General features: G+C 43.0%; 1 long non-coding RNA gene across 2 annotated transcripts in view; it reads right to left on the bottom strand.

Moving 5' to 3' along the window:
* LOC140611986 (uncharacterized) overlaps positions 1–22,470 on the bottom strand; it is a 57,510-nt gene that overhangs the window by 9,255 nt on the left and 25,785 nt on the right. The window contains exons 2-4 of one of the 2 annotated variants that reach the window (XR_012013338.1): positions 6,982–7,077; positions 4,612–4,875; positions 3,975–4,164 (exon numbers count right to left, since the gene is read on the bottom strand). This is a non-coding gene — a long non-coding RNA (uncharacterized lncRNA). Of the gene's footprint in view, positions 1–3,974; positions 4,165–4,611; positions 4,876–6,981; positions 7,078–22,470 lie in introns of those variants that run through there. The other variant, XR_012013337.1, reaches the window with a different exon arrangement.

Below are 22,470 nucleotides of genomic sequence, written 5' to 3'. Positions count from 1 at the left end.
TGGAGGGCATGTCGGGAGGCAGCACAAGGCTTTGGTGCAGAGCTAAGCAAGCCTCGGCTCCCTTATTCTGGTTTTAAACCGTGTGTGCCCTCCACAGCGCCCCGGGGACACAGACCCCTAGCGAAGTGAAGCTGAGTAGCTACCAAATCCCATAGGGAGGAGGGAGGCCCTTTCTTGGGGTACCTCATAAACCAGGGAGTAGTTGCATGAACCAAGAAGCAGGTAAAAAGGGGACACTTGACGAGGCCTGGTAGTTACCACGACCTGGCTTGCAAGCGGAGCACTCGAAGCATCCCGGTGTTAGCAGAACAAGTGCTAAGCACCTCTTTTCCTTGCTATTGCCTAGATGATTAACGGAAGATATTATTTTTTTTGAAGATATTATTTTTGAGAAAATAAGTTCAAAACTTTCTTTAATGAATACCGTTCACAAAGATTTAGGATTGTAATAAAATAATAAAACAATAAGATAAAATATTTTCAATAAACTAAAAAAATTTTTTTTTGAGATTTCATTTTTAACCCAATCGGAAAATTTTCAGGAAAAAAAAAATGGCATTTCTCAATTGTGGTCTCTGCAGAACGTCCAGTTAAGTGACAACAGGGACTAGTTTATTAGGAAAGGAGTGAGGAAGTCCAGTCCAGCTGAAATAATCTCAGTCTGCTCCTCTCACCTTTGGGAAGAGAGCCAAGCTCTTTGCTTCGTAGCGTCGAAGTCTCTGGCAGCAAATTGGCCAATTTGGTTTGTTTCCTTTGTCTCGTCTCTGGACCCTCCACGTTTTTCACACAGGCAGGGAAAGAGGAAGCTCAGTTCCTCTGGACACCGGGGGCACCAGGGCTCAGCCCCCCGCCCCCCGCCCCGAGCAGGGAGGCCCAGCTCAAAGCCTCTACCTTTGCAGGTGATAATAAATGTCTGGGTCCCAGGAGGGGGACTGCACTTCGAGCGAGGAGTGTGGGGAGTCGCTGTGGGCAGGCCGGGGACCTCAGGCCCGGGCACGTCAGAATCATGGCCGTAGAAGTTTCGATGCCAGGCTGCTCTTCCAAGACATTGTCCGAACGCCTGGCTGCTGAAGTGAATGGTGGCCCAGAAGATTCCAGAAAGCTCACGGGAACGGCATCTGGGCCACGGCTGCTGCTTCTGTTTCCTCTTTCAAAGCCCTGATAAGGGAGAGGAGGCGAGCAGATGACCTTTGACCCCCAGACAGGTGTCAGTTTTGTTCTGGTTTTCCGCCCACCATCCAGGCCAGGAACGCGCTCGGGCCTTCCCCAGCGTTCTCTCATATTCTTGCAGCAAATATTTTCAAGCATCTGACATCCCGGGGCTGCGGGCCTGAGGCCGAGTGAGGCTGACGCTAGCGTGGCTCCCGCACCGGAGCGGCTGGGGGGCCCGGGCCCCAGACCGCGGGGCTCCCGAGTTCCCACTGCTCAGAGCAGCAAGGGCAACACCGCAGCCCGGTGTCCAGCGGGGCCTAGTCGTCCACGAAACCAGAGGAGTGACGGGAACCTCCGTGGGGGGCTGGGGAGGGCGACCATCCCGGAATCCCCAGGATAGTCATTACTTCCTCTCCTCCTCCCCCTCGCGTTCTGTGGGGCGCTCGTCTCCCGTGGACTCTGAGCCCCGGCCCCCCAGGCGGTGCTTTGACACCTTGGACCCACCTGCATTACGATACTTCTCTCCAGAACAGTCCTCAGCACGGGGAGACGTGCGGAGGCCAGGATGGCATTCAACCCCCTGCAAGAGTGACAGCCACCAACCTTAGGGGCCCCGAAAGAGAGGGCAGGTGGGTCAGGGCCCTGCTGGGGCTTGTGAGGCCGGGAGGCCCCACCTCCCCGCTGTTCCTCAGTGATAACCCTCCAACGACCAAGGGGGAGTTTGATGGGAAATCGGTGTGTCAGGGTGTCCCCCGCAGGACAGGCGCCAGACAGCTGGCTGTTCGGGCACCGGGCCTCTGCTTGTCCACTGTAACCCTCTGGCGCCATCCTCCACTGCGCCATCCTTGGGACTGCGCTCGGGCCACATTTCCTCAGTGAAAACATCCCCTCTAAGGCTGCCACGCTCTGACCTTTCCCACCCCGCAGCTGCCTCGCCAAAGAGGCTCCCTGTTCACCCCGCATCCGCCTCTCCTACGTTCAGTATTTAACCCCCAGGGCTCAGTGCAGACATTGTAGGAACGGCCTTACAGGCTCTCAAGATATGAGGTCAGCCAACAGGGCTTGTCCCTCGTCCTTTCTTTTTTTCTGCTGTGGTAGATACACGGTAGACGGCCAAGACACGGGCTGAGTCTCATTTGCACCCTCCTCATTAATTTAGGAGGAAAGAGGAGGGAATCTGGTCCCTGCCAGTTTTAACTAAACTCCCGCGTCCATTCAACAATACCGGCAAGCTCTTCTGCAAGCGAGGAACTAGTCATCAGAGAGCATCTACTTAAAGACTCCGTGTGATCATGCGTGGTTGATTATAGTTGGCTTAGAAATATCCACTAGTCTTCAGGGGTGTGTGTGTGTGTGTGTGTGTCTGTGTACGTGTGTGTCTCTTATCATTACTGCTGTCAAAGAATTTATCGGGGCAAAGTATTACAATTCTTATTTTCCTTTGAAGGGTAGATCAATACATCCATCCTTTTCCTTTCATTCATATTTCAATCTTGTTTGTAGCATTTGAATATGAAAATCCTGTCACCCTTGAACTAATAGAAAGAGCTTTCCGCGGCTTTGACTTCCTCCCACGGATGGCTAGGACATCACAACACAGGAACCCTGTCGTGACCTTTAATGTTTCTCTTTAATAAGGTGGGAGGAATTTCAGAGAATAGATATACCAAATAACTCCCACCGAGAACTCTGAACTCATGAGTTTCACAGTCTTTCAAGTTAGGAGACTCTATTTTGTTGAATACAAAATAATCTTATATTTATTTGTTACGAGAAAAAAAAAAAAAAAAAAAAGGAAGAGGGCCCGGGTAAGAAATGTGACTGGGGGATTTAATCTGCAGTTTACAGCTGAGAGAAGCAAACTTTAATGGGGGTTTCGTGTTCCAATTGTCTCCCCCACTACTTCAAAATATTTGCAGTCACACAGGGTTAAGATAATGGCCATCAGGCCATTCCATTCTTCACAACTCTGGTCACAGATAAATGAGAATACGCTTCCCTGCTGTGCAAACATCCTTTTTATTAATACTGGGTGAACAAGAATGTAAGCACACTTGGCTGCAGAGAAAACGAACAGAATTGGAAATGCAGACTATTAAAGCTCAGAGTCGAAGATCAGGCTTTCAAAGTACAAGTGAGTAAAAAGAAAAAAAATATTACAGAACAAACAGCAGAGCTGCAATGAACAAGTATGGCCTGAAGTGCGACACCAGTGTGTCCCCCTGGCGTGCCCAAGGGGCCAGGGCGCGTTTTGTCATGTGGGCAAGAGTTAGGTGGCTTCAACAGCGAGACCCGCTCTCGCTCTCACCGTCTCCAAGTCTTGAATTTGAGCTCACGCTGTTCACCTGAACTCAGAGCCCTCGCTGCTTATGCACACTTGGGAATGATCCTCCCCCCAGTGTCTCGTGACGCATATTACACTTTCATTTATTGTCCCTTAGCTCTTAAATTATTGTTTTACCTCATGTGTACATACGGCGCGTCTTCTCATTTAGAGTCTAAATGATTTGAGGCCAAGGACCGTGCCGCGCTCATGTCCGCACCTGCTATCCCGACGCACCGCCTGCAGCAGGCCGCAGCACCGCCCCACGCGAGCCCCCAGGGCACCCTCCACTCATGCTGGTGGCCCGGCCTGGAGCTGCGCGGGCGGCCGTGGGTGGGCGCACAGGGAGCCCCTGGCGATTTGATGCAATCCAGGGAAGCCCTGGTGCACTGCAACCATTCTTGCCTTTGCTTCAGTGGCCTGAGGAAGGGAAAATCCCTCAACCTTAGTTAGACGCAGTGCAATTGCTTTGAACAAATGCTCTTTGGATTTGATCTGATTTGATTAAAGGATTTTATTTATTCATGAGAGATACAGAGACACGGGCAAAGGGAGAAGCAGGCTCCATGCAGGACTCGATCCTAGGACCCCGGGGTCATGACCCCGGTGACGCTCAACCGCTGAGCCATCCCGGTGCCCCTGCTCTTTGGATTTTCAACTATGAAGAAGAGTCATGCATGTTTCCACATCTGGGGGTGAAATGCATGCATTCTTGAACCTACTAAAGACATGAATGTGCAGTGGCCAACCGGTCAAAGACATAGAAGTCTAAGAGGATGGCTCGAATTTAGAAAAGTCTTTTTTCCACGAAGGGAGGTGTAGGTGACTAGCTTCCACGTCACTGGGCCGGCCTCCCCGACCTCAAGATCGGCCTGGAGAAATTAGATTTAATAGAGACTCCGTGGACCAAGTATGGTCTCTGGGCGGAGAGGGGAACACAGAGGTTTCCAAGTAGGAGGGTTCTGTCCATTTTTCATCCATACCAGACGTTCTTTGGGGCTTCAGGAGTTTCAATTCATGAGCAGGAAATGAGATGCATCCTTTTATGGATCCATCACAATGTACAGCTTCTATTAAATACTATTAAGCACGTTCCCTTTGAACAGACCGCTGGTGTTCACGCTGGAAATACCCACCTGTAGCCACGGAGTCCAGCGATACCATCAACGGCCGTTGGTGTTCTAGGAATAAAGCCGTGTGTTCAAAGGAGGCCTTATGATTAGGAGAGTGTGCTAATCAAGGCTGCACATCCAGGAAGCTGAGAGAGGCGGGGCCCATCCGGGGAGACGGGTCTTGACTCCTTTGATTTTTGAAAGCTAATAACGTTGGCTCGGTTTGACGTCCCAGGGCTGGAAAGAGACTGGCCCATTAGCGATGCTGATTGGCTCTGGAAGAGGTTTCTGAAAAGAAAGAACTATGTAAAAATAAATCGAATCCTTCAACAAAACCTGATTCTCATAGGTCAGCTCTGGGGCTTGGAACACGGAACCCACCCGGTCGTTCTCCAGGCCCGTTGATTCTGGTTTTCTTTGTCCCTTTCCCACTTTCTCTCTCATCTTTTTTTTTTTTTTTTTTTAATTTTTTTCCTTTTGTAATACGCTTCTGTTAGAATAAGATTTTCATCTTCAAATGCTGCATTTGCAAGAAAACGTGGAATTTCCACCACACAAGGAGCTGATTTGCAGCCCGTGAACACACCCCAATGCAGGACACGCGGTGAGCTGTGCTCACATTCCACTCACAGGAATGGAGACTTGCCCGAGCCCAGGTCTTTGCAGACCTTCGGGCGGTACAGGGCCAGGTGACAGCAGAGAACGTGTCTCCAGGAGCCCTGGGATCTGCGAGGAGGGGACGGAGATGCTGGGACCTGAGCGACTCTGAAACATCCCTAATGAACCTTCTCGCTCTGCTGGCTCTGAGCCCCCTCCCGGGGCACCAGCACCGCGACTACAAAGCCATCGCGCTTGAAAGTGCGGCCACTCAGAGGAAGAAAGACAAAAGTCTGAGGCTGAAGGGAGATTCTGAATTAGTGATAAGCTGCTGCACGCCACATGCAGAGGCTTCTTTCAATTCTGGTGGAAAGTGTTTTATTAAACACACCATGCTCCTTTGCAGTGTCCTTCATTAATTTTGGGTGTTTTTTTTGTTGTTGTTGGTTTTTTTGGTTTTGTTTTTTTTTGTTGTTGTTGTTGTTGTTTTGTTTTTTTGTTTTTTTTGCTAATAGGGTTCCTGGAAATAGGCAGATGAGTTTTCTATTTACCCATCTGTTACGTAAACAGCTACTACAGCCTGGGAGGCAAACAGCAGGGTCATATTTGAAGAATCTTGTGATTTTTATATTGAATCCAGCAAACACTCATTGGGCCCATGCAGAGGCTGCAGAAGCTGCTTACAAAGGGCGTGAGCTGGAGGTAAGCTGGGGCCCGAGCCTATTAGGCCTGAGTGCAGTTGTATCTATTTTATCCTCGTTCTCTCTCTCTGTCTCTCTCTCTTTCTCACGCTTCCAATTTTATTTTGTTTCCTCTCTAGAGGTTCTTAGACAAAGAGAACATAATTAATTAATTGGATCAGTTCAGGATGAGAATGCATAAATTGACAATTTAGATTCATGTAACAAACCACCACCACCACCACCACCACCACCACCATCACGACCACCACCCCCCTCGACTCAATCACCATCACAACAATCTGACATTTCACTGGTTTTCCCTCTTTTGATAGTTGTGTCCAGGGTACTTGGGAACAGCCTTTTTCAAATGTAAATTTTCAACATGAGGAATGATTGATTTGGACCAACCTTGGTGGGGCGACCCATTCATGTAGTCGGGCGGGCGCTAGCACACAATGAGCCCCTCTGTGCAGGGGACAGCCCTAGAACTGGGGGCCGGGGGAGAGTTACCCACTGGAGATAATACACAGTAGCCAGTGTTCCTGCCCTTAGAGTTCAAGTGCCTGATGGTGGAGAATCACAGGCACGATACTTTATTATTCTTACAGCAAGTACACACATGTGTACACACACACACACACATACACACAGTTTCTATCTAGAAAAATAGATTGTTCTTGACAATTGAGTACCCTGTCTAATAAAAGTTGGCCAATTCTAAGTGAATTAAATATTCTGGAGCTTCAGTATCTAATATTACAGTATTAATAGACCATTTCATCTCTCTCTCTCTCTCTCTCTCTCTCTCTCTGGTGATTCTGAGGTCTCTGGAAAACTTTGTGGCATTTATTGGCTGTGGGACCTGGGGTATGGTCTCATCCATAAAATAGGGATAATCATAGTATCTGCTTCATATGTATATTGTAGGCATTAAGCAGGATCATATAAAGACCGAGCGCGGTATTTGGTGCCATGTACGCAGTCAAGACATGTTGATGAATATAATCTTGTAAAATCGGTCATTAATAAAGAATTGGATTGTCAGAAGTAAAATGACATTAGCTTTTTGTTTGCTTTTAAAGACCTTTTGGCTTTGGAATCATTCGATACTTACCAAAAAGTTGCAAGGTGTTTACGGTGCTTCCGTACATCCTCTCCCCAGGCTCCCGTACGGTTGGCCTCTGGCATCACTGCAGCAGGGCAGTCAAGACTAAGAAAGTGAAGTGGATCATTGTTATTGACTAAGCTCCAGGCTTTATTTAGCTTTTACCACAGATGCCCTTCTTCTGTACCCAGACTCTGTCCAGGGTCCCACCTCACATTCGGTTGTCCCTTCTCTTAAGTCTCTTCTGGTCTGCGACTTTCTCAGTGTTTCCTTCTTTTTCATGACTGACAGGTTGAATAATACTGGTCTTTTGAAGACCGTTCATTTTGTAGATGGTCCCCAACTTTGGCTTTATCTCAAGCTTTTTCTCATGATTAGACCAGGGTCACAGGTTTTGGGAAGAAGAACACAGTGGTGAAGCACCCTTGTCATCATGTCCTATCAGGAGGTGCGTGGTATCGGTATGATTCGGAGCTGGTGACATTAACACCGATCACCTCCTTAATGTAGTGTCCTTCGGCTTCTCCATCATCAAGTTACTATTTTGTCCTTTCAGTACTAGGAAGCTAGTCTTGAAATCCAGCCCAAATTTAAGAGGAGGATTAAACTCCACCTTCTGGGGCTTGTGTTTTATTTTGTCTTTTTTTTTTTTTTTTTTTTTTTTATTTGAGAGAGAGAGAGAGCACAAGCAGAGGGGAGAGGCAGAGGGAGAAGCTCCTTGCTTAGCAGGGAGCCTGATATGGGGCTCGATCCCAGGACCCTGAAATCATGACCTGAGCCGAAGGCAGATGCTTAACCGACTGAGCCAACTGGTTACCCCATTATTTTGCCTTTTGAAATTATCTTTGGAATTCTTTTCTAAGAAAGATTTGTCCTGGGATCCCTGGGTGGCGCAGCGGTTTGGCGCCTGCCTTTGGCCCAGGGCGCGATCCTGGAGACCCGGGATCGAATCCCACGTCGGGCTCCCGGTGCATGGAGCCTGCTTCTCCCTCTGCCTGTGTCTCTGCCTCTCTCTCTCTCTCTGTGTGACTATCATAAATAAATAAAAATTTAAAAAAAGAATGATTTTTCCCTTTTCCCCCTTTAAGTATTTCTTTATTCAATGATTTATTCGTAGCAGTACGGGCTTCATTATTGTGTGGAAGTTGCTTCAGTTTGGCCATTGAGAATTCACACAGCACTTATCACAAACTCTAAGGGTGTCTCTTGTGGCCTGGCTTCAGTAATTCTAGTAATTGAAACTGAACAGAAAGAAATTTTGAGCAAAATTCTATAAAGGAAAGTCCTAGCGAGGGCAGAGCCAGAAGGCTGCACAAACAGGTAGACATCATTAGGGGAGGGCATTTCATGGTGATGGTTAGGTACGTAACGAAGGTAATAAAAAGTGGGATATTTCATGTGGTGGAGAGTGGATTCTGCTTGGCTGCATCTAATCACTTTGGGAAGTGGCTTTGTGTCAGCTGATTACAAGTTTGTGTTTTAGACTATACTGCTTTGGAGATGACAAGTCTAAATGGATCAGAAATATGAACACAGTATATAATGTAAATTTTGATTTTACTATCACTCATTGTAATATAGTGAGAATCAATAAAGTTTTGATCTTGGGGACAACAAAGACACTAAACTATAACTTAGAGTTCTACATGTGAACCACTAAGAATAGGGAGCTAACCAAATGTGGAGGATAGGTCTTGTAAATAATACCGATATTTTAGTTTTTATGAGCAAGAAAAGGGGAAGACATGTAGACAGTTGGATGTTCATTGGCTGTGAAAATTACATTAAATACTGCCAGGGGGTGGGGATTCCTAGTGGCTCAGCAGTTTAGTGCCACCTTCGGCCCAGGGCATAGTCCTGGAGTCCCGGGATTGAGTCCCACATCGGGCTCCTGGCATGGAGCCTGCTTCTCCCTCTGCCCATGTCTCTGCCTCTTTCTCTCTCTCTCTCTCTCTCTGTGTGTCTCTCATGAATAAATAAATAAAATCTTAAAAAAAAATAAAAATAATAAATCAATACTACCGGGGGAGATGAAAGCCAGTTATCAGAATCGGCCTAATTTCCATATTGTAAACCATGACGTGATGGTGAATTTCCTAGTACCAGATCACAAAATTTGAGAATTAATCCATATAGAATACATACTTCCCGCCTTCATCTCACATGTCCCTTGCTGTTTTTGGAAGTCTTAATGTAGCCATGATTTTATTTATTTATTATTGAAGTATAATTGACCTGCAATGTTATACCAGTTCCAGTTCCACGTAGTGGTTGGATAATCCCATACACTCATCAGTGCTCACCACAGTCAGTGCTGGTACCGAGCTACAGTGTCACAAGATCATTGACTATGTTCCCTGTTCTGCAGCCATGTTTTCAATACCACTGGGAAGGTTCTTAAAATGTTAATGCTTGTAAAAGTGACTCAACAAGGGAGGCATTTAAGAACATGTGTACACTATTTCTGTGCTGTGTTAAGGTACTAAGGACATTCTTGCCTCAATTTTACCCGTGCTATGGCTCTACTTGGGTAGTGCTCTCTCATTCTGTCTCTCTCTTTCCCTCTCTCTCTCATTACCTGGTCCTTCTCATCATTCAGGACACAACTCAATCTTCACTTTTCTCTCCTTTCTCATAAAATGTTGCCTGGGCTCACTTTTAAATAGATTACCCTTCTGATTCCTTCTTAAGACAATTTTATTCTTGACCTTGGTGGCATTTCTCACAATTTTGTTAGATTATTAGACCGTAATCAATTCGGGTCAAGAATCTTGTCTAGTATTCATCACTGTATACAAAACACCTAACATGGAAACTGGCACCATATATTTATTGATAAATAAATGTGTGAATGACATGGCACTAAAGTAAAGAATGCTTTTTGGTGCAATAAGATTATCTTTTCCTGATTTGAGGCTTTAAAACAGAACTGACATTCTTTGTTGGAGGAAATGCCAATAATCTTTAAATTGTTTTTATACTGATAAAGCTACTTATATAATTTCTATAAAGTGCTTGAGTAATTGTCTATTTTTTTAAGATTTTATTTATTTACTTGAGAGGGAGAAAGACCAAGTGAGACGGAAAGAGAATTTAAGGCAGACTCTCCACACTGAGCACAGAGCCTGACATGGGGCTCAATTCCATGACCCTGCAATCATGACCTGAGCTGAAACCAAGATCCAGATGCTTAACTGACTGAGCCACTCAGGCAAACCAGAATTCTCTATATATAGATTCAATCTGCCCCCAAATTTCTGTGAAAAGATCCCTCATTTCTCAAGAGAGGAAACCAAATGAGATCTCAAGAGGTTAAATAAATTAGCAGAACAACAAAATACTTGGGCGAGTCGTGAGGAAGTGGGCTCTGCCTTCTGGTTAAAATTTTAGCTGGCCTACAAAGGTCAGCTGGCATCTGGCTGACATGACTTGATAATGATGAGTCATCATGGTATCACCTCGTGATATGTAGGCCTGTGATTTATTTTATCTCATCTGTGGTTTTAGTTTTGTCCCTAAATTCAGAGACACACTGCACAAGTTCATGTTAATGTCCATTAGAAACAAGCATTTGCCTTGGGGTGCCTGGGTGGCTCAGTCAGTTGAGTGTCTGACTCTTGGTTTCAGCTCAGGTTCTGATCTCAGGGTCATGGGATTGAGCCCTGCATCAGGCTCTGTGGTCAGCGGGGAGTCTGCTTGAGGATTCTCTCTCTCCCTCTCCCCTTGCCCCCCTCCCCTGTGTACAAGCTCTCTCTCTCTCTCTCTCTCTCAAATAAATGGATAAATCTTAAAACACAAAACAACACAAAAGGCACAGAAAAACTTCCCCAAATTACTTTCTATCATCCTTCCTTCTATGGTCCCAGAGCATGTCATAATTACTGCCATTAGAGATTAGTTTACTGTATTATAGCTCATGTTTGCATACATAATGGGTTTCACAAACTTATTTTTATAAGACACAGGATTTTTTTTTTTCCTTTCCTTTAAATTTACCTGAGCTCCTCTCACCGAGACCATGTAAAGTTCTATCTCACTCTTTGGTGGGAAATCCTCCTTGTCCATTATTGTGCAGAGGTCCCACTGTCTGACATCTCTCAGAGGATGTAAAATAGGTGCTCTGGGCACTAGTTAGTCTCATCCTGTCTATGTCTCAGGCCACCTGACTGCTGCAGGGAGTAAAGCTCTATAATTCCCATGCTGTGGGGAAGCTGGGAGCTTCACATGACTGCAGCATCCAACCATTCACTCTGGGAGCACCATCTCCCTGGCATGCTGCCAAAGAGGAGACAGATCCCTAACCCCTCCTTGGAGCCTCTGCCCTCATGCACACACACTTCCCAGCTGCAGGAGACTTGCTTCCTCTTTTCTCTTGTTTTCTCAGAAGAACACCCCCTCTCAATTCCCCCTCTGGGATGCATACAACATCCCTTCGAGGAGTTTAGGCATTTACAAAAGGCAACAAGAAACATTGACTTCTGCTTCCTCTGTGTTCTGGCCTAGAAAAATCCCCAAAGCAATGAAGTAATAAGGAATTAGTAAGCTGTATCAAAGAGGGGACATAAGAATCTCAGGAGAACAAACACACGCTATGGTACTTTTAACACGCCATCTTACTCTGGATATCTTTTCCCCATTAGAATGTGAGCATCTTGATGGTACAAAATATGTCTTCTCTATTTTGATATTATAGCATCCAGCATAGTCTCTGACATAGTAGATCTTTATATGTTGTGCAAGGAAGGAAAGAAGGAAAGGATAGAGGGAGGGATGAAGGAAGAGAGGGAAGGGGAGAAAAAGGAAGGAGAGAAAAGGAGAGGGGTATAATTTTACATTTCAATGTGGCAAGCATGCATTGGACAAAGTATACCGAGTAAGTCGCTGCATATTCTTGGTCACATTAAAATGCATTAGCTCCTCAGGGCATCAAAAATTAGAAGATGAGACAAGCGTGTAAATATATACAAGTATATATATGCTGCATAATATATGCTGAGACCCAGCAGATGTTGAGACGTACTCTCCAAGATACCAGATATCTGCCCTATGCACGGCCTCAGGGCATCAAAAATTAGAAGATGAGACAAGCGTGTAAATATATACAAGTATATATATGCTGCATAAATATATGCTGAGACCCAGCAGACGTTGAGACGTACTCTCCAAGATACCAGATACCAGCCTCACCGAGAGACTGTGCTGAGGCACACGTTCTTTGACCAATGTGACTGCCAACCTCCAGTCCCAGATAACTGCATTGATGGGGGCACCTGACCCCAAGGGGTTCAGCCAGCAAACTAAGATGTAGCCTTTGTGAAAAGATGAGCTGAGCCAATCAGATTCTCTCGTAGGAGCGAAGCTGCAGCAGCAGGAGCCAAGGATGATAGGTCATTACAGGAAGAGTCTGGGCAGTTCTCCAGGCTCGGGTAGAAATTGAGGTCAGGAGGAGCAGAAATTAAGAAGAGGTAGAGGCTCTGTTATAGACAAAAAATTGAGTACGTAAAGAATGAGGAAGCATTTCTATAGAGAATGGAAAGAAAAGCAGACATGCGGCTAGATGCCGGGAGTTTGTGAGAGCAACCTGGGGAGAAAGAGATGGAAAATGTGGCTCGGGATAATTGGTTGGTTCCTCTTGTCGTTTTTCAGTTCCAAAATATGTGTGCCCTCATTATCATCTCTCTTTTTTATGAAGGTAATGTGTGTGAGATGTTCTCTTCCTCAAAATGCAGATTCGAACTAAAACGCAAGTGATAAAGAGCAAATGGAACCAGTCAAGAAGCTTCCAGTCCCTCACCAGAAACAATGGCTGCAATCATCCTTACCAGGGGTCCTCAGCTCTGGCAACCTTAAAAAGGACTTTACAATACACTGAGGTCTGGAAATTCTGCTGAGTTTAAAATGGGCAGACCTAAGGTGAGGTCCATTTAATTTAAATTCAATTAATTAACATATAGTGTATTATTAGTTTCAGAAGTAGAGTTTAGTGATTCATCAATCTTATATATCACCCAGTGGTCATCACATCATGTGCCCTCCTTAATGTCCATCACTCAGTTACCCCGACCCCCACACCCCTCTCCTTCAGCAACCCTCAATTTGTTTCCTATGATTAAAGAGTCTCTTTTGGTTTATCTCCCTCTGATTTTGTCTTGTTTTATTTTTCTCTCCCTTCCCCTATGGTCCTGTTCTGTTTCTTAAATTCCACATATGACTGAGATCTGATTGTCTTTCTCTGATTGACTAATTCCACTTAGCATAATACCCTCTAATTCCATCCATGTCATTTCAAATGGCAAGATTTCATTTTCTCTTGTGGTACTCCATTGTATATATATATATAAACACCACATCTTCTTTTTCCTTTTTTTTTTTTTTTTAAAGATTTTATCTATTCATTCATGAGAGACACACAGAGAGAGGCAGAGACACAGGCAGAGTGAGAAGCAGGCTCCCCACAGACAGCCTGGCAGCAGGACTCGATCGGGGAACTCCAGGATCATGCCCCGAAACAAAGGCAGACGCCCAACCACTGAGCCACCCAGGCATCCATCCCCACGTCTTCTTTACCCATTCATCTATTGATGGGCACCTTGGCTCTTTCCATAGTTTGGCTACTGTGGACATGGCTGCTATAAACATTGGGGTGCTGGTGCCCCTTTGGATCACTACATTTGTGTCTTTGGGGGGTAAATACCCGGTATTGCAGTTGCTAGGTCATAGGGTAGTTCTATTTACAACTTTTTGAGGAACCCGCATACGTGGCAGCACCAGCTTCCGTTCCCACCAAGAGTTTAAGAGGGTTCCCCTTTCTCTGCATCATTACCAACATCTGTTGTTTCCTGACTTGTTAATCTTAGCCATTCTGACCCATATGAGGAGGTAAGTCATTGTGGTTTTTATTTGTATATCCCTGATGCTGAATGATGTGGAGCATCTTGTCATGTCATGTGTCTGTTGGCCACTTGCAGGTCTTCTTCGGCGAAATGTCTTTTCATGTCTTCTGCCTGTTTCTTGACTGGATTATTTGGTTATTTGTTGAGTTTCATAAATTCTTTATAGATTTTGGATACTAGCCCTTTCCAGATACCTACTTTTTTACAACATCATGGGGGATGCCTCCGCCTTGCTGGAGGTGAGAAGACCACAGTAACTACACCTTTGTGTTTGAAGGCAGCCTTGAGCATCGTTAACCTTTACAAAAGCTCAATTTTTAAAAATTTTCTGTGCTTGAAAAACTTACAGTCCCTGACTCTTTCTTCCAAGTTAAAAGATGTATCATGATGTGCATTGCTCTGGTGTTCATCACATGATTAGGTATCGATGGAACCCCAACTTGTGAACCACTGCTATTTCTAACCCATCTGCTGTATTCGGTATCCCCTTCCGTCTTCCTCCTTTCTTTTTAATTCATTGAGTGCCTACTATACTCCAGTAACCAAACTTGCAGCCTAGCTTGGGAGAGGATGACACATCTGCATGTATAAGTACTAGTCAAGGTAATAGATAATACACATTGCAAGAATGTTGGCACCTAATGTTCATTGTGCTGAAGTTGCAAAGTGGTATCTGGTGACATAGCTGATTTCAAGATGCCTTGGTTTGCTCACATGGTCTTTGATTTCTAGTTTTCTCTAAATCTCATTCCCTAAACTGCTGCTCTCTGACTTCAGCAATGCTCCGGTGACATATACAAAATGTTTTCCACTCTGAGATACTTCCCATATGCTTCTGTCACCAAAATATTTACCTAGAGTCATTGTCATTGAATAACAAAGGACAATAACATGCATTATCTGTTGTACCCAGTCCAAAAAGAAGGCATAGGTTAAAAATACCATACTTAGATGATAGGATATCCCTGGAAACAAGTAATAGTCATATCGAATCCTGATTCAATTTGGTAAATATTATCTGACTACTGGGAAATCATAAGACATATTGTAGCAACAGAGCAGCATGTCTCCTACAATAACCTTTTTATTTATTTAATCCAGCTCATTAATAAAGATCTTCTTTTCATTTTCTCGATGTACGAATACTCCAAAAACCACAGGCTCACATTTTGACAGCTAATTTTGCAGGATATAATTTTCCTGCTTAACCCAAGAGGAAAAAGAGACGGATGATTGAGATTAATCATTTGTAAAATTATAATTCTGTCACAGATAATAATTTGCAAGATCTTTCCCTTTTCTGAAATCCCCAGAATGCACCATAAATTGTCACACTTTGTAAGAGAACGTGTAACACATTAGGGGACTCCTAATAAAGCAAATCTGCTAGAAAAACAAACCAATTGCCTTATAATTGGCATGTTTCCCACGTGACTATCCCCCTGTGAAGGAACATTGTGCCTTGGGTGAAGAAGGGTTTACAAATTATTATTCAAGAGGTGGTTATACCTATCTCTTATTACCCTTAGAGCTGTAATATAGGGTGTTTCTTTACCTCCTGTGAGCCTGTGAGAACATACAACTGTGTGCCCAGGAGGTGAATTGATCTCGTGTGGAAAAGTGAGCAAACTCAGAAACCTTTTAATTATTTTCAATAAAAATACTATCAAAATGAACCTATAAAAATATTGACTTTCTGAAAATGGCTACATGTGTGCAGGATGGACTGAGTTTCCTGTTTTACTGGCAGACCTCTGTGTAAACTTTGCTTTATTTTTTAAATCCATTTTATAGACATTTACTACTATTCCAACAACAAAGGTAAAAAAAACTTCAAGGACTTTATGTGAGGTTGTCAGACAATGCCTAGACTGTGTAAGACTGAATGGAAGGTGGGGCATGGATTTCTGTGGTTTCTTGGCCCACATTTAGCTAGATTGATTGGGGCAGAAGCTAATGAGATCGGGGTCATGGGTTCAATGCCTGTGTGGGCCAACTAGCTTTTCTCCGTTCACATCTGCAGACTACACTCAAATCCCATCAGCCCCAGGAATACATGCTGAGGGGTAGATACAGGCTAGAGAGGGTTTAAATGGGTCAAGACACTCCCATCTCTGATTCTCGTTAAAAAATAGCACCCAAAAGTCTGCTCTCTCCAAGAGTTGTCCACTCTTGTCAATCTCACAGCCTCCACTTTGGTTTGAGCTATTATCTCCTGCCAAGACTACTGAGTAGTTCCTGACCCCTCTCCCTGCTATATACATCCTTTGTCTCCCTCAGATTATTCTCAATAAAGCAGCGGAGCGATCCTGTCAAAATGAAAGTCACAATATGTCACTTTTATGCTCAAAACTCTCTTATAGCTTCCCATCCAACTCCAAGTTAGAGCCAAGAAGACCCTAGAAAATTTGTACTTGTCTCCTCCCTCATCTTTCCTCAACCCAGTGGGAGCCCTCTCCTCCCACTCTTGAAACACCTGGCATTCACTCCACAATAAGCTTAGTCTTTCACAACGTATAGGGCAATGTTTGTTTTCTGAGGCAGCACCTGGAAAAAGGAGGGGCAAAGGGCTGGCTTCCTTCTTAAAAATTGGAAGAAGGAGAAACAGAGAAGAAAACATAAATAGACCCCATTTGCTTTGTTTCTTTGACGGCAGTAAAAGCAAAACACAAATGAACATCTCAGATACCTCGGTAAATACAAATTGTCCCACTACACATAAAAAGTAATCTCCTGATTGCCACAAAGAAAGGAAGCAATTTCCTAACTTTTTTTATAAGGACCTAGTCCCAGGGAGACACTGGTGTAGGGTATAGCACCATTTAACGAAGGAGGTTTGCTTGGATCCTCAATGTTCAGTTTTCTCAGAATGTACAGAATTAGGATTCCCCAGAATTTCTGCAGAGAATCATACAAATCATGCCTGAGTATATATTGACAAAATTAATGAAGGAATTTTGTAACTAGTTTTATTTTACTTTTTAAGGATTTTATTTATTTATTAGAGGGAGAGAGAGAACACAAGTAGTAGCAAGAGGCTGAGGAAGAGGGAGAAGCAGACTCCCCTCTGAGCAAGAAGCCCAACTGGGGACTCCACCCCAGAACCCTGAGATCATGACCTGAGCTGTAGGCCGGTGCTTAACTTACTGAGCCACCCTGGTGCGCCCACATAATTAGTTTTAGTAGTTGATTCTCGAATTAAAAAAATAATAATTATTTACATGTACAGCTCATACAATATCTCATTCGAGCATATGGTACACATAAGGCATTTCATGCACTTAAAAACAACATAAGGGGCTTCTCTCATAAGGAAGGCAGTGTTCCGGGTGCTGGTGACAGATTAATGAACAAGTAGAGAATAGCGTTGTCTTCATGAGGCTTAGACTCTAGTAGTGGAGACTATAAAAGACATAATAAATCAGTACTTTATGTACTGCATCACAAGTTGGCAACTACTATGGATGAAAGGAAACATGGATTCAAGAGGGAAAAATCAAGAATGTGGGGGCCAGGGTGACACCGGGGGCAGGGTATGTGGCCAAACGTCATACATGTTACAGTAGAGTAAGAACATTACGATCCCATTCGGTAGAGCCAAGAGGTAAGCGGCATCCTGAGGGAGAGCTGACCCTAAGCCAGGGGGGTAGGTCGGAAGTCTAGCTTAAAAAATCCTATTAAAAAATCCTATTTATGTTCCCAATCATCCTTAGAGAATGAAATAGCATAATTTTGATCAGATGCCACATATAACACCTTCAGTCATACATAACACCTGCTTTAAAAGCTTGGTTCCTGGACGCCTGGAGGGCTCAGTGGTTGAGCGTCTGTCTTCAACTCCGGGCCTGATCCTGGGGCCCTGGGATTGGGTCCCACATCAGGCTCCCTGCGTGGAGCCTGCTTTTCCCTCTGCCTGTGTCTCTGCCTCTCTCTCTCTCTCTCTCTCATGAATAAATAAATAAATAAAAATTTTAAAATCTTTAAAAAAATAAAAATAAAAGCCTGATTCCATCTCAAGCACTCCGGGTCAGACCTAAAATCCACATGCTACAATTTTATCTTTGCCTACCCGAGATTTTTCTGCATGCCTCTCCCCAGCTATGCCTTCAGAAGAAGTAAGCCGTGATGCAGAGGCAGGTACTTAGATTCCATTGACACTTGCAGAATATCAGCTCATTCTCTCTGGTCATGTACTTTATATATATATATATATATTTTTTTTTTTTAAAAGACAACCCAATAACGAGCAAATACAATGAATAAATATACGACAATATTTTATTAAGGTAGGACATTTCAAGAAAGGTCTCTCTAGAATTTATTTACTTTGAACTTTTACATTTCCAGAAAGCATAGACTGCCAAGAGTATAGAATCCAATGGCATTTTGGTTGATTGGGATGAGCACAAATTCTAATTCTTTTGTAATAATATGATAAAAGATCCACCCAATATTGTCTACAATTCTGCTTAGAAATAGCTTCTAAAACAAGAATTCTCAGGAAGACTCTCTGGATTAATGATGCCTTTCCTTTCAGACTTACATTTAATAGACCACAGAGCTTCAGATATTTCTGTCTCTGAACTGTCTCTAATCAATAGGCGTTTAATATGCTGAGTGTTAGTGATATGTTAATAACGACCAAGACATCTGTTTAAATTCCACCACAATGAAATAATATGTGCAAGAACTAGCCCAGGACCAGGAAGTGTTGGCCTCTTCCTTTTCTCCTAGCAGGCACACAGGGATGATATAGACAATGTTATGACTGCCCCTAGAAATTGTATATTCAAAACCTATTTCAAGTTAAAATAAGGCAGTGAAAGTGAAAAATAGACAAAATAACAGAGACCAGTACCTACTAGGATGCCTATATGTTCACTTTCTTCCTCAAAAATAAAGACTGTCAAAGCAAGTAAATTAGCCATGATTTAGTGTTGGTAAGTAAATGTGTGTTAAAATCCCAAGTAACATTTATTTTCCAATTAAGCCTAATCCCTTAGAAATGTATGATTTAAAAAAAAAAAAGAAATGTATGATTTTTATTTTCATTTAAGTAAGAGGAAACGTCTTAAATGCTTGGTGTATGGCTCAGTTTCTAGGTCTTCTATGATAAGCAAAAATAATCTGAACTTATGCTTCAGATGACTATTTTTTCTTTTTTTTAAAGGTTTATTTATTTTTAAAGAGAGCAAGTGTGTGCAAGCTGGGGGAGGGCCAGGGGGTGAAAAGCAGGTGCCCTGCCGAGCAAGGAACCGATGCTGGGTTTGATCTCATGATCCTGAGATCATGACCTAAGCTGAAATCAAGAGTTGATCACTTAACCAACTGAGCCATACAGGTACCCCCAGATGGCTATTTTTCTGCAGAAATTTGCTTTTGGCCTTTGCTTTGTTGCATTTCCCCTATTAGAATGATATGAAATATTGCTGTATTTTTACAATCAGTGATCTTCGTTAACATCTGGATTTCTTGGACATCTGCTTAAGACCACCCTCCACTCTCTAGACCACCAGGCCACCTCCACCACAAACACTCACATAGCTGCTGGGAATTAACTGCTACACTGAGCTACAAACTCCCCCTGGGCTGGAGGTTCATGAGACAAGGGAATTGGATGGTGGGTCGAATGGACAAATTAATAACCTCTGCTCTTGCTATCTACTTCTTTTTTGTGGGAGTCTGACTCTCCTGAAGTCTGTTTTTAGACTGGCGAATGAGGCTAAGCCTACATAATCCAAACAACTGGTGGAAAACTGGGAAATTCAGTCCACCAGGTGTTTTACTTACACAATCTCTTATGACCAGTTCGGCTAATTGTTTTTATTATGTCTATTCTTTTTCTTTTGTAATAAGTGTATTTTTCCTGTTATGTAGAGTAATGTACATTCATTGAGAGAAGTATACACAGTACATTAAAGTACAGATATGAATTTTCTAAAAGCCCAGAATTTCTACACTATTATTTTGTATAATTCTTACGCATCTTTGAAAAAGTTCCTTATCTATCTGTATGTATGGGCCTGTGTGTGTTTAACATATACTCTCTACCTACTATTTTGCAACCTCTTTTTCTTACCCAAAAACTAATCATGATTATTTTCCTAGGTCACTAAATATTTTTTCCAGTTTAGTTTTTATTTTATTTTTGTGATTTACTTATTTATTGTAGACAGAGAGGGGGAGAAAGCAGTGGGGAGAGACAGAAAGAGGGAGAGAAAAAGACCCTCAAGCAGACTTCCTGTTGAGCAAGGAGCCCTATGCAGAGCATGATCCCAGGACCCTGAGATTATGACCTGAGCCAAAATCAAGAGTCAGATGCTCAAGCAATTGAGCCATCCAAGCACCCCTCCAGCATGGTCTTAAGTTATGAAATATCAGCATATATTTTTTAACCAGATACCATTTTTATACGAGTAGTGTTCCTCATTTTAAAAGTTATAAAAACATAAAATACTAATGAAAAATCCTGTATGTAAATTTTAGACATAGATTACATTATTAGTATGGATTATAATCTTAATGCATTTTTACTTAAATAATATTGATGAAGTGACTAGTAATTGCATGAAAGAGCCCAAGTAAATTCCCTAAACAATTACTTATATTCTTTCAGTTAGGTATGACTCCTCAAAAAGCTGAATAATACTATCTCAAAATTCTGCAGTGAGCTGTTTTTACATCTATAAGCTCATTTTGACAGCCATACTTACATGCTTGCTAAGGGAAAAGAAAAATGCTAACCCTTCCCAGTTCTGGGCTAGTCTTCGCATATGTTATCTCATTGTGGTGGGATTTAAACAGGTGTCTTGGACTTGATTAGCATATCACTATTACTCAGAGTACTAAATGCATATTGATTAAAGGCAATTCAGAGACAGGAGTGTCTGAAGCTCTGTCTTCTGTTGCATGTAAGTCTGAAAGGACATGTGTCATTAATTCAGGGAGTCTTCCTGAGAATTCCTGTTTTAGTAGTTAACTACTTCCAAAGGAGAAACGGATATTATTGGGTCGACCTTTTATCAGATTATTACAAAAGATTCAGAATTTGTATTCATCTCAATCAGCTAAATATCTCTAGATTCTATACTAGTCACAGTGTATGCTTCACACTCACCCAAATCAACAGACCCTTCCCAAGACCCTGCCCTTAATAAGGAGGCATGGCATGAGGCTTTGGGAAAGGTCTTCAGTCACCCAGTTGGGCTGGATTTATAGAATAGCATTCATTTGGGCATAGTTATCATATATCTCTTGGGATTCAGTTAAATTAGAACTCAGACAAATACCAAATCCTAAAGCCTTTAGTCCATCTTTTCCTAATTAGGGTACCATAATCTCATTACTTCTAGTGAAGGCTATTAATTCCCAACGCTGAAGTTGCAAAATAACTTCCCCAGAATCATCCTGGCCTTCTGCCTTTCTGCCTATTTAGAACCTGAAATGCAAAACATTTCTCTGTGATGGAAGCAATTCAACTTCTAGCATATCTTAACCTCTGTAGCAGAAGTCTGGAGGGGATTGAAACTATATTGCAGGCCTTTGTGGAGAGGGCTGTACATGGAAACCAACCATGGACTTCCAATGTATGTTTTTATAGAACAAATCATATACTTGGACATTATCTGTAGTAGAGACTAGATTGTATGGGAATGCAGTTCATTTGGGAAGAGAGCAAGTGTTTTATTAACTACAGAAGTAATCAGTGGGTTGGAACAAATGCTAATTATAACTTGTCTTTATACATCCTATATCAGCACTAGTAAATAGTATGCGAAGAGGGTAAAAGAGTATGTTCAGCAATACCTAGTTTTATACCAAATGTTTTTACTAACAGGGTATTCAGTACTATTCACTAGAATTTTGAGTGGTGAAGAACTCAAAGAAATTCCTTTTTTTTTTATACTTCAGATCTGGGTCATTTAGACTGTCGAGTGGAGAAAGAAAGGCTCAATATGTTGGGCCCTTCAGGGACCAAGAACTATGAAGCATGTGAAGTAAAAAAATAGTTTAAGTTTCTTCTCCAGTTTCTGTATAAATCTAAATGGCTCTTTAGTAATTAAAGCATACTCTAATTGTCCTGAAGCCATCCAGCTGGAATAAACCTTGGCAACCTTGTGGAGAGAATCAGTCCCACCCCAGTGTGAGAGAATTGAAGGAACTCATGAGGAGGCCTTCAGCCTAACACCACACTGCACTCCTTCCAGCATCCACTGAGTAGGCAACTGGGCGATCCAACAAGCACTCCTTCCTCAGGGAAGTGAAGATGAGCCCTGGATCCAGGTAACCATAGCAACGACGAATCTTAGAAATAAACAGTGGAAAAGTTGTCCAACTTGAGTCATGGCTTTCAATTTGCAGGTTCGTGCAGGAAGAGAATTAGTAGTGGCCAGAGAATGAATATGCAAACCTAAAAACGTGCCTTCAGATCAGGATGATCTTTTCTACAAGGTCCCAATTCTGCCAACAAGCAAGTTCTAGAAAAGCCGCACTGCAGTGCTGCTACCTTTAGAAGTACCAGTTCACTTACTTTCTTTTTTATCAATTCTGTTATATTTGTACTCCTTAACTTGTCGGCGCATCTCTGTGTGTATACCAATGGCTC

This window comes from Canis lupus, chromosome 20 (assembly GCF_048164855.1).
Source record: "Canis lupus baileyi chromosome 20, mCanLup2.hap1, whole genome shotgun sequence".
Classification (NCBI taxonomy): domain Eukaryota; kingdom Metazoa; phylum Chordata; class Mammalia; order Carnivora; family Canidae; genus Canis; species Canis lupus.
The sequence above is the reverse complement of the archived record's forward strand: the minus strand, read 5'-3'. Positions and strand labels throughout refer to the sequence as shown.